The following is a 14,642-nucleotide window of genomic DNA, read 5'->3' as shown; positions in this document are numbered from 1 at the left end:
TGCCTTGTGTATCAAAGGGGACCTACATTACCAAGAACACACGCAAGAACGTCCTGTCTCTAGGCGAATTGCACCTCGTCTAGCTCCACAGTTCCAAAACCCGGTGCTGCCCATGGACGAACCCATGCAAGTTGGACGTTCTCGGCTATCTCCCTGGAAGAGAGGGAGAGACGCTTCAAGCAACGTCTCTGTCTTTACTGTGGGGACTCTGGACACCTTCTCAAAGTCTGTCCCAAGAGACCGGGAAACCCGTCCTCCTAAACAGTAGCAGGGAGGCCAGTTTAGGAGAATTCACTGTTGCTCCCTATTCTAAGCATACTCCAGAACTTCTTATGGCTGTCACCCTGAGCACCCCTAAAGGTCCTTTCTCCTCGTTTCTGGGCTCCAAATTCCGATATTTACTTTGCCTCAACCATTATCATTAATGGTAGTGGATGGTAACCGTGTCGTCAGCGGCTCTATCTCCTCCGTCACCGCGCCTATTTGGTTGATGGTAGGAGCCCTTCATAGCGAGATGATTCAGTTCTTGGTGTTGCCTAAATCCATTAACCCCCTTATCCTGGGGTTACCTTGGTTACGAAGGCATTCTCCGCAAATGGATTGGGATCGTGCTCAGGTTACCCATTGGGGTACGGGATGTTATCACAGATGTCTGTCCAGTGTTCAGCCTCCCGGTTCTCAAGTTATTGCTCATTCCACCGTTACGGAATCCGTCATTCCGGCAGCATACACCGAATTTCTGGATGTGTTCAGCAAGATTGAAGCCGAAATTTTACCTCCCCACCGTCCCTGGGACTGCTCCATTACTCTGCTTCCCCACCAACCTATACCTAAGGGGCAAACTTATCCTCTATCTTGCCCAGAGACCTTGGCGATGTCGCAATACATCTCTAAAAATCTGAAATGAGGGTTCATTCGCAAATCTACCTCTCCGGCTGGGGCTGGATTCTTCTTTGTCGGGAAAAAAGATGGATCCCTCTGCCCGTGTATTGACTATCGGCCCCTGAATCGTATTACAGTCAAGAACCGGTACCCTTTACCCCTTATCTCTGATCTCTTTGACAGGATCAGTGGGGCTCAAATTTTTCCTAAATTGGACCTTCGAGGGGCCGACAACCATATTCGAATAAAAAAGGGCGACGAGTGGAAAACAGCTTTCAATACCAGGGATGGCCATTTCGAATACTTGGTAATGCCCTTTGGCCTTTGCAATGCCCCAGCTATCTTTCAGACTTTTGTCAATGACATCTTCCAAGATCTGCTGTACACCTCCGTAGTTGTCTACCTGGACGACATTCTAGTGTTCTCAAAAGACCAGAGTTCTCATCGAGAACAAGCGAACGAGGTCTTACGAAGACTGCGCAAATACCATCTCTATTGTAAATTGGAAAAATGTATCTTCGAAGTTCTCCAAGTGTCTTTCCTTGGTTTCATTGTATCTGGTTCAGGTCTACAGATGGATCCCATCAAGGTGTCGGCCATCTTGGACTGGCCTCAACCACAATGCCTTAAAGCAATTCAGAGATTCATCGGTTTTGCTAATTATTATCGGCAGTTCATCCAAGATTTTTCCTCCATTATCGCTCCTATCACAGCATTAACTAAGAAATCTGCCAACCCTAAGATCTGGTCTCCAGAAGCTATTTCTGCCTTCGCTAACCTTAACAAAGCCTTTTCCTCTGCTTCTGTCCTTTCCCAGCCGGACCAGCAGTGACCTTTCTTTGTAGAAGTGAACGCCTCGTCGGTAGGCATTGGAGCCGTGTTATTCCAAAAGACACCATCTGGTACCCATTCTCCATACGGGTTCTTCTCCAGACAATTCCTCCCTAATGAGATCAACTATGGGATTGTAGATAAAGAACTCCTCACTATTAAAGCAGCTCTTGAAGAGTGGTGACACTTACTGGAAGGTGCCTTATACCCTGTTACCATATTCACGGACCATCGGAACTTGACATTCATTTGGGAGGCCCGCTGTCTGAATCCTAGACAGGCCCACTCAGCGTAATTCTTCGCTCGCTTCAATATGACCCTTACATTCTGTCCAGGTGCAAAAAATTGGCGGGTGGACGCCTTATCCCCCTCCTTTGATGACATGGATCGCCAAAATACATTGGTTCCCCAATGCATCATCGACCCCTTTAACATTGTGGCATTTACCAACACTGAGATGTCTTCTCCTCCTACTGGGCGATCGTTTGTGGAACCACACTTATGACTCAAGGTATTGCGATGGGCTCATTCTTCCCGTATCGCGGGTCACGCTGGGATAAAGAAGACCACATTCCTTCTCTGTCGTCGTTTCTGGTGGCCTACTATACGTACTGATATACGTGAGTTTATCGCAGCCTGTACCATTTGTGCCCAGCACAAGACTTCCAGAAATGTTCCTGCTGGATTGCTTCGCCCCTTGCCCATGCCTAATGCTCCTTGGGTAAGTATAGTCATGGACTTTATCACCGATCTTCCCTGCAGTTCTGGATTCAATACCATCTGGGTTGTCATTGATCGGTTTTCCAAAATGGTGCACTTCATCCCTCTCTCAGGTCTCCCTTCGGCCAGTCACTTAGCTGACACGTTTATCAAAGAAATCTTCAAATTACATGGTTGTCCAAAAGAAATCATCTCTGACAGAGGGGTCCAATTCATCTCCCGTTTCTGGAGGGCCTTCTGTAAGAAACTTGGTACGGAATTAAAATTCTCGTCGGGGTATCACCCCCAGAAAATTTGGTCAGACCGAGCAGATCAACCAGGATATGGAGACTTTTCCTTATTGCTTTACTGCTGACAATCAAAGCAGATGGTCACAATTTCTTCCCTGGGCAGAGTTCTCCCACAATTATCACGTCCATGAATCCACCGGGTTTTCTCCATTTTTTATTGTGACTGGGGCGCATCCTATTATCCCAGATCCTTTTCCGAATTCTTTCTCCTCAGTTCCAGCGGTGGACTCTCTCTATCGAGAATTGTCCCTCATTTGGGCCAAAACCAAGGCAGCCCTGCAAAAGGCAACACAGCACCACAAGACTTTTGCGGACCGGCACAGAAGATTTACTCCTCTATTGAAGGTAGGGGACCAAGTATGGCTTTCCACTAAATATTTAAAACTAAAGGTACCATCTATGAAAATGGCTCCACATTTTATCGGTCCCCACACCATCTCACAGGTCATCAATCCTGTGTGTGTCAAGCTAAACCTACCTGCTTTGTTACAATGTCATAATACCTTTCATGTGTCCCTACTTCGACCATTAGTGCTTAACAAGTTCTTTGTACATCCATCTCGACCTCCTCCAGTTCAAACCTCCTCTGGAACAGAGTTTGAGATCAGCCGAATCCTGGATGTCCGTATCTGCTACGGTTGATAACAATTCCTTGTTCACTGGAAGGGATTTGGTCCTGAAGAGAGATCTTGGGTGGACAAACCCGACCTTCATGCTCCTCTGCTATTCGAAAGATTTCTCCAATCAAGGGGAGGAGGAGGAGGAGGAGGACATACTGTCAGGCGCCGCCTGTAACCTCCGGGATGGCCACCTTGCAAATCTGCTATAGCTATATTGCTAAGCAACCAGACGCGTCATTTCCGCTCCGCTCGGCCGCCCGGCTAAGACTCCAAAGCGTCCCCTCTGCTAGGCAACGGGATGCTGCACTCAGGAAGCGCTATGGCGCTAAAATTATGACAGCGCTGCGGCCCTGATGCTCATTGGCTGCAAGTTGTATTTAAGTCTCTCTTGGTCCCACCTCCAGTGCCAGAGTTTCAGGTCCATTCTTGTCTCCAGCCTTTTCCCTCAGTGCCTGTCCTCAGTGCCTGTTATTGCCTGTCTCCTGATTAATTGCCTGTCTCCTGATTATTGCCTATTTGCCTGTGACCCTTGTGACCCGGATTACATTTGACTACTCTTTTGGATCTCCCTTTGTACCGCGCTGCCAGAAAGCTACCGACCCAGCTTAACTCACCATTCCTTCGGATTCTCCTTGTGTACCTGCCTTGCCCGCACCATTGCTGAACCGGCCTGTCTTACAATTCTTCTCGTCCTTCGCTATCTGACTCATGTAAGGACCGCGACCTGCGTGTTTCCTGCAGCTGAGTCCAAACTTTCTTGCGAGGGTCCCTGGTGAATACCAGGGGCACCTTAGATTCCGCACCTTCCTCGAGTAGTGTCAACGATAGCAGGTACGCTATACTCAGTCGTGACAGCAACTGTGTGCTACACAGTTGTTTTCTATTTTCTTTCCAAATTACACATTTGAACAGACATTCTCCATGATCGGGCATATTAAAAACTTTAAGCCATGGGCACGCGCGGAGGGCTGGCGGGCATGGGAGCCTTGCACCTGAGGTGGACGGTGTAGAGAGGAGCCAGCTACCTTCACTCTTCACATGTGTCGAGTGGTGTGTGGCCTGGAAGCCATCTAAGCTGGACAGACTTTCTGGTGGCTCCTTGCCTCGGTCTAGGAAATCAGCAACCATCGGTGTCTAAGGACCTCTAAAGGGCCCTATTATTGGTGCCTAAGTAAGACACATTACATTGCCTCGAGCTATTTTTGAGCCTTTCGCCTCGGGGAGCCCATCTACCAGGAGACGAGGAGGCCTGGCCAGCGAGCGCGAATTGGATGCAGGGAATGAGCCCCGGAAAATCAAAAAGCACGGCCCCCTGAGAGCACCGCTGACCCCGGATCGAGCAACATCTGAGCCTGGAAGCTTCCCGAGGTACCTGGTCGGCTGATTGGGGAGAATTTGCCAGCAAAAGAATCCAGAAGTGCTGGGCCGACACACGAGCCGAACTTCCGGTTACAAGTTTCTGAACGTAACTACCGCGCTGAGCCGAAGGAAAAAAAGGGAGCAGTATCTGCATATACGGGAGTCAGGTCAGTGCGAGTGGGACACCGCTGGCGGCAGAGTCAGCTGCACTATACTTCACTATACTTTCCACGCTCGTCTGCTCCCTCCTGGTGCTCTAGGGAGATTACGTGCCTGCACTTGGGCCTCTGCATTGCAGCCCTTAACCTGGTGGGGACAGCCATGGAGCCCATAATTATTTTCTAAAATGCAGCCTTAGCTGCTGCCCGCATGCATTTCACAAGGCTCAGCCAAGTATAGAATACCTCTAATATGCAAGAGATGAAAATTCTGCCCAGACTGCCATTTGCTCTTATAAATTGACCACGTTTATAGGAATCCCATAGGAACAGCTGGCGACCCTGGGTTAAACTATAAGCCTACTCAAGCAGAGTCAGCCCTGACCAGGTTGTGCTGGTCTCCTGGACCTCTCCACTTGTGGACTATTATTTCTATATCTCTATATCCCTGGATATGGCTCCAAAAAAGATTAAAAAAATTAAACCATCTAGGCCTGCAACTCAGGCACCCTTCTGCAAGCCCCAAGGCCAGAGAGCCTTGTCCTTATCAGTGCGAGCGGAGGGAGGCCCGGAAGAAGCGCTTGGTCAGGCAGATGCCACTAAAGCCTATGCCTCTCCATCTAGAGAAGCGCTGCAACAGATAGATCCTGAAGCTCCGATCTCATATAAGTCAATGCAGCATCTGCTAGCTACCCTGAAAGCCTACCTGTCTGCGGAGATGCGCTCCTCCATTAAAGCACTTTAATCAGAAGTAGCGGGGCTGGAGAGCAGGACTGACCATTTGGAAAATAAAACGGAAGAGATAGTTGCATCGCACAACGAGTTAATAACATCCAACGAGCAGTTGGAGGCTGAAGTGAGTTCCATGAGAGTTAAAATGACAGATTTAGAGAACAGATCTCACCGGAACAACATAAAAATTTGGGGAATCCCGGAACAAGTTTCCAACGCGGATCTCTACTCTTTTGCTACTAATCTGTTCCAGAAACTCCTGCCCACAGCCTCTGCACAGGACCTGCTTCTTGACCACATCTACCGCTTAACCAAGGCTAGAAACGTATCTGAGGCTCTCCGCAGAGATACATTACTACGGGTCCACTTCTTCCACATCAAGGAACGTATTCTGTGGGCAGGAACTCCAGCTGTTCCCGGACCTTTCCCTAGCTACAGTCTCAAGGCATCGCTCATTTCAACCGGTAACAAAACTTTTGAGAGATAATGAGATTCCATATAGATGGGGCTTTCCAGTAACGCTTTTAGTCCACAGGAATGATGTCCTACATGTTATATCCTCGGTAGAGGAAGGAACTAAGCTCCTAACATCCTGGAGTCTCCATACCCACCAACCTGACCCCAAACCCAAATCTCATATTCCTAAAGAATGGTCCACACAGAGAGGTTCAGCAACTCAAGAAGAGTCATCTTAGTATGTGAGACTGGGTCTTACAATCTGCGAGTTACAGTTATGTTTGGTCTGGATGAACTCTCCATTGGGCCAGTAGAGTCTACAAAGTGTAAAGACCCTTGCCCGATACCGAACATGGGCTTTCATCTGTCACATTACCTCGGGGTCAGAGAGTGGAAAATTGCAAGCAAGAATCTCTGCGCACCAAGTTAAGTTTTGACCTCCTGCCCTATCCAAGACTTGTGGACTTTAGGGAGAAAGTTTATAGTCGTTATTACTACCAATATTTGTTTAAATGCCTAATGTTTTGACGCTCCTCCATTCTCTACCCGACCCCAGCTCCCCTCCTTCTCTGTTCCTAAGCAGGTCTTCTCATCACGTTAGCTGAATTCAGGGGAAGGCTGTCGTATACTAAGGCTGGAGGGTCTGAGTGGCACAACCTGGTTGATGTATGTGTCACGGGCACTAGGAGTCTTTACCCAGGGATCACCAGGTGGTAGGCTTACCAGAGCAATGTAGATGGTAATAGGGTACTCTGGTAGCTGGGTGATCACGGAACAGGAAACAGCAGATGATGAGATGCTCAGGAGAGTCTATGACTAGCAGCACTGGTAATATGGAGGTAATAGTACACGAGGAACTGTAGGACAAGGACACGTGGGGGTAGTCAGTGGTCTGCGATAGCAAGTTGTACCACTGCTATAGTGAGGAGGAATGTCCAACAGAAACGAGGAGGTGATGAGAGTCAGCGGTCTGCGGATAGCAAGTGGTACCGCTGTCTGAGTGAAGGAATGGAATCCAAGTGGAGGTATCCGGAGAGTCAGTGGTCTGCGATAGCAAGTTGTACCACTGCTATGTGAGAGGATACTGGAACAGGTGATACTGGAAGCAGGGATCAGTGGTCTGCTACTAGCACGTTGTACCACTGAATATATATGTGAGGAGGTGCACGGGGAGAGACTGCAACACAGGATATACACAGGCACCTTATACACGATCCACAGTAACATGCACAATATATATATAAATGACTGAACAGGTCTGCAAATATAGAAAGTCTCTTGAAGTAGTCCAGCACAAGTTAACACAGTCAATGATGGCAATAGACTCAGCGGATAGCAGACTCCAGAGGAGAACCAACACAGTCCAGCAAGATATGCAATACACCAGCACAGTCAATGAGAAGTATGCATACCGTGGTTCAGAAGCAGGCAGTCAGATAGGAGTGCAGCGATACCTGAGCGGCAGGAGGCCGGCTGGATGAAAAGTCCCAGGATAGATGAGGCAGCGGTCTAGTAGGTGCAGCGCACAGATAAGAGACCAACAGGGACACGAATCCACAGGAATCAGTAACACGTGGAACTGGACTCAAGGAGGACCCAGGAGAGTGAAGATGATCCAGCAGAGGAGTAGTTGATGAGATATAAATCCAATGCTGACAGGAGTGTAGAGCAGCGGGACACGTGAAGGCGTGGAGAGCGGGTCAGCGGTAGATGGGTGATAGCGCGGTCAGCAGCAGCAGGACTCTGCGGTACACGGAGGTAACCAGTAGCAACCAATAGGTGTCAGTAGCGATGGAACACGGGAGAGCAGAGTAGACCAGGAGCTGTTGATCACGGAGAGTAGCGAATGGCAATGAGAGCAGCAGTCTCGAGGAAACACAGGAGAGCTGAGAAGAGACTGCAGTGCACAGGGGCAGCGGATAGGAATCAGCTAACTTGTCACGATGATGAACACAGGCGAGTTGTAGGCTGGAGGCTGTAGTGCACGGAAGCAGCGGATAGACATCAGCTAACAGTCACGATGATGAACACAGGCGAGTTGTAGGCTGGAGGCTGTAGTGCACGGAAGCAGCGGATAGACATCAGCTAACAGTCACGATAATGAACACAGGCGAGTTGTAGGCTGGAGGCTGTAGTGCACGGAGGCAGCGGATAGGAATCAGCTCACGGACTTGATGAGGAACAGGTGAGTGGATGTAAAGTAAAGGTTGGAGTGCACAGAGGCAGCGGGTAGGAACCAGCACACAGTCACAGTGAAATATAATAGCGTGATGTGGATTAGAGGACTGTAGTGCACGGAGGCAGCGGATAGGAATCAGCAAACAGTCACAATGATATGTAATAGCGTTGAAGTGGTTTGGAAGACTGTAGTGCACGGAGGCAGCGGATAGGAATCAGCAAACAGTCACGATGATACAGTTGATGGTAGAAGTGGTATGGGAACCACAGTAGTAGAAGTGGTTTGGAAACCACAGAGGTAGAAGTGGTTTGGAAACCACAGGAATCAGCAGCGCTGAATACACGAGGAATACAGGAACACCTTCAGAGACTCATAGGGAATGAGACTCCAAGATCAGGCAACGTGGTGTTGACCACAGGTGCTTAATATAGGGAGTGTTGCCTGATCTGCCAATTGAGTTAAAGGGACATACACTGAAGTATAGGAAAGGGCTGCGCATGCGCAGACCCTCAGGATGGAGGACGGCCACGGTTCCTAAATGTCCGGGAAGAGGCACTCACAGTACGGTGAGTGACAGTACCCCCCCTTTTAAAGGTGGGCACCGAACGCCTGGAACCGGGCTTGTCCGGATTTTTGGAGTAGAACTTCTTCAAAAGAGCAGGAGCATTAAGATCTTCAGCTTTGATCCAAGAGCGCTCCTCAGGACCAAAGCCCTTCCAATGAACGAGGAAACGGAGGACTCCTCGCGAAATTTTTGCGTCTAGTACCTCAGTAATCTCAAAATCCTCCTCCTGATGAACTTGAACTGGCTGCGGAGCTGAGGGAGGATTTGAGAAACGGTTGATAATAAGAGGTTTGAGTAAGGACACATGGAAGGCATTAGAAATCCGAAGATTCTTAGGAAGAAGAAGTTTCACACATACTGGATTGATTACTTGAATGATCCTATATGGACCAATAAAACGAGGGGCGAATTTCATAGATGGAACCTTCAAACGAATGTTTTTAGTAGATAACCAGACACGATCTCCAATTTTTAGTGGTGGAATAGCCCGCCTCTTCTTATCTGCGAAAGATTTATATTTGATAGATGTCTTCTTTAAACAGGTTTTGACCTGAGACCAGATATTTTTAAAGGTCTGACAAGCAGTCTCCACCGCAGGAACTTGGGTGGGCGGGAGGGCAGGAAATTCCGGAAAAGACGGATGGTGACCGTAGACCACAAAAAATGGAGTTTTGGATGATGACTCATGGTACATGTTGTTATGGGCGAATTCAGCCCAAGGAAGCAACTCTACCCAGTTGTCTTGATTGGCTGAAGAGAACATCCTTATAAAAGTCTCAAGATCTTGATTGACACGTTCAGTTTGTCCGTTAGATTGCGGATGGTAAGAAGATGAGAGTGCTAATCGTATGCCCAAGGTTTTACAAAGGGCTCGCCAGAATCTGGAAACGAATTGTACTCCTCTATCCGACACAATCTCAGAAGGACATCCATGGATACGGAAGATCTCTTTAATGAAATGTTCAGCCAGAGTAGACGAGGAAGGCAAACCAGATAGAGGAATGAAATGAGCCATCTTCGAAAATCTGTCCACCACCACCCAAATAGTGTTATGATTCTTACTAGGTGGTAAGTCAGTAACGAAATCCATACTAATATGGGTCCACGGTTTGGACGGAACGGGTAGTGGTCGCAGCAACCCTGCTGGAGTTCTGCGGGAGGATTTGAACTGGGAACATAGCTCACAGGAAGCAATGAACTCTTTGACGTCTCTCCTCATTGAGGGCCACCAGTAACTTCGAGAGAGGATCTCAAAGGTCTTGTGTTCACCGGCGTGTCCAGAAAAACGAGAGGCATGGAACCACGAAAGGATTTTCCTCCTTAGAGTAGAAGGCACGAGGGTCTTCCCAAATGGTAGCGTTTTGGTGGATGAAGCAGCCAGTGAGATACATTTGGGGTCTAAAATGGTATGGTTGGAAACCTCTTCTATATCAGAGGACGTAACAAAAGCTCTAGATAAAGCGTCAGCTTTTTTGTTCTTGGCAGCTGGTTTGAAGGTTATTATTAATTCAAAACGGGAAAAGAAAAGAGACCATCTTGCTTGACGAGGGTTCAAGCATTGGGCAGACTGGAGATATGACAAGTTCTTATGATCCGTGAAGATCGTCACCGGATGGCGAGCTCCCTCCAATAAGTATCTCCATTCCTCTAATGCAGCTTTGATAGCTAGTAACTCCTTGTCCCCGATAGTATAATTCTTCTCTGCGGGCAGGAGGCCCCGAGAATAGAAGGCACAAGGATGGAATTTTTGCTGTTCCGAGCGTTGAGAGAGAATAGCTCCTAAGCCCACATTAGAGGCATCTACTTCCAGGAAGAAGGGGAGTGTCACATCAGGCTGTCGAAGGATTGGAGCCGAAGAGAAGGACTCTTTTAGTGTTTGAAAGGCTTGAAGAGCCTCAAGTGACCATTGCTTAGGATTAGCCCCCTTCCTAGTCAGGGCCACAATAGGAGATGCAATGGAAGAAAAGTCTTGAATGAAGCGTCTATAGTAATTGGCAAAACCTAAAAAACGCTGGATAGCACGAAGAGTAGTTGGCTGGGGCCAATGTAGTACAGCATTCACCTTGTCTGGATCCATCTTCAGGCCAACTCCGGAAACTATATACCCCAAGAATGGAATCTGGGGTAATTCGAATGAACATTTTTCTAATTTACAAAACAATGAATTTTTCCGTAGCCTGGAAAGGACTTCTGCCACATGTTGGTGGTGAGAAGGCAGGTCCTGTGAAAAGATCAATATGTCGTCCAGGTAGACGACGACACATACATATAATAAGTCCCGGAAGATCTCATTGATGAAACCTTGAAAAACAGCGGGGGCATTACACAGCCCGAAAGGCATTACCAGATATTCGTAATGCCCATCTCTGGTGTTAAACGCTGTCTTCCATTCGTCACCGGAACGGATTCTGATTAAATTGTAGGCACCACAAAGATCCAACTTAGTAAAGATACGGGCTCCCTTGATGCGATCGAATAGCTCAGTGATCAGCGGAATGGGATACCGATTTTTGATAGTAATGGCATTGAGTCCACGAAAATCTATGCAAGGGCGTAAAGATCCATCCTTCTTTTTAACGAAGAAGAACCCAGCTCCAGCGGGAGAGGTGGAAGGTCGAATAAACCCACGCTGGAGGTTCTCCTGTATATACTCAGATGTAGCTTGAGTTTCAGGTAACGAGAGTGGATAGACCCGGCCCCTGGGGGGAGTCTTGCCAGGTAGAAGATCGATCGGACAATCCCAAGAACGATGAGGAGGAAGACGTTCAGACTGAGCTTTATCAAAAACATCAGTAAATGAAGCATATTGAGGAGGGAGTCCCGGTGAGGTAGATGAGATGGAAGATTGCTGTACTTTGAGAGGAATGACTTGGGAAAGGCAACGATGGTGACATTCAGACCCCCAAGACGTGACTTGAGGGGTGCGCCAGTCAATCTGGGGAGAGTGACACTGAAGCCGTGGAAGGCCTAAGACAATTGGACTAGTCGTAACAGGGAGGATTAAAAACGATATTTCTTCATGATGCAGGGCACCAATCAGAAGGGTTACTGGAGACGTACTCTGAGTGATGAGACCGTTGATGAGACGTGATCCATCTATAGCCGTCACAGTAATGGGTGTTTTTAAGGTAATCACTGGTAGGGACCATTGATTTACTAATGATTTGGAAATAAAATTTCCTGCTGCTCCGGAATCAATCAATGCCTGTGACTCAAAGGTTTTGGTAGCACAGGAAATAGTAACATCAAAGGCGCAGACTTTAGATTTCATGGAAGATGGAGAGGACTCCAGGGACCCTAACTTCACCTCTCCAGAACTAGTTAGGGCCTGGCATTTCCCGATCTCTTAGGGCAAGAGCTGAGCATATGAGTGGAATCAGCACAATAGATACAGCGTCTATTCTTTACTCTTCGTTTCCTCTCCTCTGAAGATAATTTGGAACGTCCTATCTCCATGGGAATCACAGAGGGTGAAACTGGACGAAATTGAGGGTTAGAACGAAGAGGTGCTTTAGCAGAAGTTGTTTTCTCAGCCTCTCTTTCACGAAATCTCATATCAACACGATGGCAAAGAGAGATCAGATCTTCAAGTGACGAAGGAAGCTCCTGGGTAGTCAGTGCATCTTTAATTTTATCGGAGAGCCCCTGCCAGAAGGCGGCAACTAGGGCTTCAGTGTTCCACTGAAGTTCAGAGGCTAAGATCCTAAATTGAATGACGTACTGTCCTACTGTATGAGATCCTTGTCGCAGACGGAGGATGCTGGAAGCAGCGGAGGTCACACGACCTGGTTCATCGAACACACTTCGGAATGTAGAAATGAATTTGGCACTATCTTGCAATATTGGGTCGTTTCTTTCCCACAGAGGGGAGGCCCAAGCCAGGGCTTGTCCAGAAAACAAAGAGATAAGATAGGCCACTCTGGAACGATGGGTAGAAAAATTTTGAGGTTGGAGCTCAAAATGGACTGAACATTGGTTAAGGAAACCCCTACAAGTTTTGGGGTCCCCATCGTACTTTGACGGAGTAGGCAGGTGAAGCGTAGAAGCTGTAGACACCTGGGATGGCACTGGGGAAACGGAGGAAAGCACAGGAGCCTCAGTAGTAGCTGTCACAGTCTGTCCAGATGTTCCTTGGGAGGTTAACGATTGATAACACTGAAGTAACAGCTGTTGGCGGGCATCCTGTTGCTCCACACGGCTGACCAGATGCTGCAGCATCTCTTTGGCTGTAGGTTCCGTATCTGGGTCTGTCATGGCCTGATCTTACTGTCACGGGCACTAGGAGTCTTTACCCAGGGATCACCAGGTGGTAGGCTTACCAGAGCAATGTAGATGGTAATAGGGTACTCTGGTAGCTGGGTGATCACGGAACAGGAAACAGCAGATGATGAGATGCTCAGGAGAGTCTATGACTAGCAGCACTGGTAATATGGAGGTAATAGTACACGAGGAACTGTAGGACAAGGACACGTGGGGGTAGTCAGTGGTCTGCGATAGCAAGTTGTACCACTGCTATAGTGAGGAGGAATGTCCAACAGAAACGAGGAGGTGATGAGAGTCAGCGGTCTGCGGATAGCAAGTGGTACCGCTGTCTGAGTGAAGGAATGGAATCCAAGTGGAGGTATCCGGAGAGTCAGTGGTCTGCGATAGCAAGTTGTACCACTGCTATGTGAGAGGATACTGGAACAGGTGATACTGGAAGCAGGGATCAGTGGTCTGCTACTAGCACGTTGTACCACTGAATATATATGTGAGGAGGTGCACGGGGAGAGACTGCAACACAGGATATACACAGGCACCTTATACACGATCCACAGTAACATGCACAATATATATATAAATGACTGAACAAGTCTGCAAATATAGAAAGTCTCTTGAAGTAGTCCAGCACAAGTTAACACAGTCAATGATGGCAATAGACTCAGCGGATAGCAGACTCCAGAGGAGAACCAACACAGTCCAGCAAGATATGCAATACACCAGCACAGTCAATGAGAAGTATGCATACCGTGGTTCAGAAGCAGGCAGTCAGATAGGAGTGCAGCGATACCTGAGCGGCAGGAGGCCGGCTGGATGAAAAGTCCCAGGATAGATGAGGCAGCGGTCTAGTAGGTGCAGCGCACAGATAAGAGACCAACAGGGACACGAATCCACAGGAATCAGTAACACGTGGAACTGGACTCAAGGAGGACCCAGGAGAGTGAAGATGATCCAGCAGAGGAGTAGTTGATGAGATATAAATCCAATGCTGACAGGAGTGTAGAGCAGCGGGACACGTGAAGGCGTGGAGAGCGGGTCAGCGGTAGATGGGTGATAGCGCGGTCAGCAGCAGCAGGACTCTGCGGTACACGGAGGTAACCAGTAGCAACCAATAGGTGTCAGTAGCGATGGAACACGGGAGAGCAGAGTAGACCAGGAGCTGTTGATCACGGAGAGTAGCGAATGGCAATGAGAGCAGCAGTCTCGAGGAAACACAGGAGAGCTGAGAAGAGACTGCAGTGCACAGGGGCAGCGGATAGGAATCAGCTAACTTGTCACGATGATGAACACAGGCGAGTTGTAGGCTGGAGGCTGTAGTGCACGGAAGCAGCGGATAGACATCAGCTAACAGTCACGATGATGAACACAGGCGAGTTGTAGGCTGGAGGCTGTAGTGCACGGAAGCAGCGGATAGACATCAGCTAACAGTCACGATAATGAACACAGGCGAGTTGTAGGCTGGAGGCTGTAGTGCACGGAGGCAGCGGATAGGAATCAGCTCACGGACTTGATGAGGAACAGGTGAGTGGATGTAAAGTAAAGGTTGGAGTGCACAGAGGCAGCGGGTAGGAACCAGCACACAGTCACAGT

The sequence above is a fragment of the Mixophyes fleayi genome, chromosome 2 (genome assembly GCF_038048845.1).
Source record: "Mixophyes fleayi isolate aMixFle1 chromosome 2, aMixFle1.hap1, whole genome shotgun sequence".
Lineage (NCBI taxonomy): Eukaryota > Metazoa > Chordata > Amphibia > Anura > Limnodynastidae > Mixophyes > Mixophyes fleayi.
The sequence above is the reverse complement of the archived record's forward strand: the minus strand, read 5'-3'. Positions refer to the sequence as shown.